This window comes from Apium graveolens, chromosome 7, assembly GCF_009905375.1.
Source record: "Apium graveolens cultivar Ventura chromosome 7, ASM990537v1, whole genome shotgun sequence".
In the NCBI taxonomy this organism is placed as follows: Eukaryota; Viridiplantae; Streptophyta; class Magnoliopsida; order Apiales; family Apiaceae; genus Apium; species Apium graveolens.
The window spans coordinates 199,533,245-199,537,485 of NC_133653.1; the positions used below are offsets into that span (position 1 = coordinate 199,533,245).

The 4,241-nt window shown below is 34.3% G+C and overlaps 1 pseudogene; it reads right to left on the minus strand.

The window, feature by feature from the left end:
- Positions 1-222: 222 nt before the first annotated feature.
- Positions 223-3,807, minus strand: LOC141672286 (pyruvate decarboxylase 2-like; annotated as a pseudogene).
- Between the last annotated feature and the right edge of the window lie 434 nt (positions 3,808-4,241).

Consider the following 4,241-nt stretch of genomic DNA (forward strand, 5'->3'; position numbering starts at 1 on the left):
GGGTCCCACATTTGCCACATCAGCACTGGGCCCCACTTTTTCAACGTCAAGAGTGGGTCCCATAATATGTAATGCACCAATGATTTTAGTCATATGCAACACCATTTTTATTCATATGTAACATCATTTTTAGTCTTATGCAACACCATATAGAGTCAAATGCAACACTTCAAAAATCAAAAAAATTGACATAGTTATTCTGCTTTTACATTATTCCTTCCAAACAAGTCATCCAACAATCAATACAACAAGCATCAAATGAAATTTAAAACTTACGAAACTATCAAAAGAACAAATGAGCAATTTTTTTATGTTCTTTTCTAAAATAATGTCACCTACTCATTTCAACTCTAGCCTTTCAACTCATTTTGATGTTGTAAAGCAGATAGTGTTTGTTTCCTGCCAGGTAGAGAACTGCCAGTTGATGTGATCCAGAGACAAAAATGCCTGTATTTGAGGTGGGTTTAAACAACATTGGGAAATATATTAATGTAAATTTACGCTTCTTTGTTGAGTTCGAACCAATATCTTTAGCAATTCATGAAAGCAACCATTTTACTAGACAATAATCAGATAGTCGAGTGAATACTGTCAAACAAAACAAAAATTTATAAGAAAAACCATGCTCCAGCTTAGGGCATTGTAGGCAAACCTATACTGAGATAACATTGCACCTTATTCTGGTACAAACTAAATAAATAGTATGCATGGACATACATTTAATTGTAGGATCAAGACAAGCAACCAAAAAAATTAAATACTGACATATTAATCTTCAATCCAAAATAATTGATTTGCACATAATTTCAGCACATAATCTAAGACAACCATGCCCCTCTTTCACAGTCATTCTTGAGATTATCGATATTCTTTCCAGAGACATGAAATGGGTCTTTCTCTGTCTTTTGAATTCGGATCCTTCCTAATTCATCCCTAACAGCCTAAAAGAGATTAGGAGATATATAAGAAAAACTGAAACATTTCATTAATGAAAGGATGCGATAAGACCACAGGAAACACAACAAACTATTATCATGTCACAGATGTTTAGAATATATCAAATTTAACTCAATAATGACTTTCTTACATGTTTTCATCACAGACAACAGAATAAATATATGCTTAAACCTTGGGATTCCATATTTTACTATTATAAAAGTTGACCTGAAATTTGGCTTTTAGTTCTAAAAACTGAAAAGTAAAGCTGAGAAGATTTTTGAAAAGAAGACGAAACATAAGGTATTTTAAAGATTTCAGAGAGGAACAGAGGATAGAAAAGAACTAGATAAAAGTGGTAAGAGTATTCAAAGAGAATATAGCAAGATACATATAATAAATTTCCAGCCAACTCTTAGCCAATATTTATATAAACCAACTTTGTAAATTATTTTTGAACATCCCAGTATAACCTAGCTCTTTAGCATATTGTCACCATGATACACATTGACCAACTAGTTTAATTAGAAATTTCTCCTGAAAACTAAAACTCATCCCTACAATAGCCACTGTTAAACTACTTCTGGAAAAAAGGTTCAGAATGCTAGCTTATAAAGCAGAAGTTGTTGGTAGATAGATTATAGACCATACACAAAGTGATGAAGCAGAAGGTCTTTGTGACAGTGTAGACTATGGAATGAAGAGGAATCCAATGAAACAAAGTCTAATAGTGTCAATTTCTCAAAGAGGAACTCAAATTTGGTCATCTGGTCCCGGAGTTCGATATTAGATGAAGACACATATTTATATGTATAGAAAGTCAGGAAAACATATATGAATTGAACTTGAAAATGTTACACTAAAAAATGATTAATTCCGTAATTAAAGATTCATAATCCACTAAATAAAGTTCAGCATGTAATCTTACTCCAGCAGATAGCAGGAACAGTAAAAGATCTACTGGCAGTTTGGTGGGCGGCTGTTGGTAGCAGAGACCCTCGATCCCCACTCGAGCAACTCTTTTCTTGTATCATTCTTGTGACAAATCACTTCAATAAAGCAAAGAAAATCTTTTTTTCTCCCGTTGATGTCTTTATTGCTTCAACAAAGTCTTCCACACAGCAGACCTGAATAATTCAAGAAATGTCGGTGTCAACAATACTTTTAAAAAAAATAAGCTTCACTGCTCTAACATGTAAGTAAATGATACATTATGTATTAGGTTTTCTAGACTGACCTTAGTCGTCCAGCATTTGCCTTCACCATTATGAATCGCATCAACCAGTGCAGTGTAGTTCCAGTTCTTGATCACATTGTATGGTTCATCATGGATCTCAACTTCAATGGTATAACCACCATTATTTATCAGAAAATGATTTGATTACGACCGCATCGCAACATTGTCGACACATCTTGAGCGGTAACTTGCAAGGGATATAGAATTTGTTAATGTGAAATAAAGAAGGAATGAGTCAGGTAAAAATGGTGGAATTTCCAACAGTTAACACCATAAATGGTCCATTATTGGAAAAACACAGATAACTTGTGATGAATTACCTGAAAGCTTCCATCACCAATTCAAGCAATTATTCTCTTATCCTCAGCAACCTGTGCATACCCTAGAGTTGCACCAACTGACCACCCAATCGATCCATACTGCATTTGGAACTCATACCTATATTATTGCACTTACATTAATACATACAAACACATTATATACCTTAGGAAATTATATTTAAAGGGATGCTCACCCGCATCCTTTTGGCAATTTCATCTTCTGGAAATTGAACCAAGAATCCCCAGTCTCAGCATTTATATTGAAAGTAATGCAGAATTTTTTTAATTTGCTTGTTGTAGACTATCTCCTTACCAGCAGCCCTTTGTTCACAGACAATCATCATTAATGAGTCATTCATGCTTGTTTCATCATTTGCACATGACGTATTTCCACCTGAGGTTGATACATTAGCGTCCCTAAGTTAAGAGGGACATAGATCTTCTTGGTATGAATTGCTCCTAACTACCGCATCTTACAGCATCAGATGTTCACTAGAACTTTGGGTTATAATTCTAAGACACCGAATTCTTCACAAAAATCACACCAAAAAAATGAAACGCACTATCCAGAAACTCCATACACCCTCCATAAAGCAAAATAAACACGTTACAAAGAACAACATCAAATGCATACACCATTTTCAGAACAAACCCATGAATTTGCAATCTAAGTCCAACACCCCTACTTTCAAGCTTATAACACCCTCTCAAAATAGTCCCAATAGCATAACTATTCTGAACATACCCAGAAAACAAACAAGCACATGACACCATATTTCTCTCAGACATATCATCAAACACCAACCTTGCACAACCCAGATCACCCAATTTAACATACAAATTAATAAGGGTATTCGATAAAAACACATCCCTAAACAACCCATCTTTAATCACACACAAATGAATCTTTTTTAGCCTCTTCAATATTATAACAATTGTTGCACTGAAAAACAATTGCCAAATGTATTCGACCCTTTAGGCTTAACAACACCCACAACACCCCCATTGCACCTACTCATCAATCGGCACCTTTCTCGTCCCTCTTCTTTCCCCAACTCTCGTCCCTCTCGAACCCTCCCCCTCTCCTCTCCCTCAAACAATCGAAAGCCCCAAACTTTCTCCACTGGATCGGTATTAGCCATGGTTGGATTTCACGAAAGATTAAAAGAAATGATTTTTATCTGAATTGTTTTGTTAGCGGAAAAGTTGGAAGATTCACAGGAAAAGGGGAAGAACTGATTAGCGTAGGAAAAACTGATGAGCGTAAGAAAGTTGTACGCTGCTATAGGTTATGGTGTTTATATGAACCAACGGTCAGGATTTATCCAAATTGTATTTTTTTAAAATTGATTAGATGGTCCGGAGTAAAAGTGAAGTTGCTGATCCGCGTGATGCATTCACCATCCAATACTCTTCTTCCACGTAGCGATCAAGTGGCTGATTTTCAATCTTCTATTTACTGAATTAAAGACTAATTTAAAATTAATATTAAATAGCTAGAAAATTTTAAAAATTTTACAAAAATTATTATACACTCAAACAATTGCCTACATAATTATAAAAATAAAACATCATATTTTTATTATATTTCCCCATTTTTCAATATTTATAAAACAATACTCCCTCCGTCCGTTTCAACTGTTTATATTTTTTAGAGAGTGTCCGACACACATTTTAAGGTGCATATAAAGTATAGTTCTGTAATTTTTTTTACAATTTTGTTTTTCTGAATAAAAATTAAAACATTC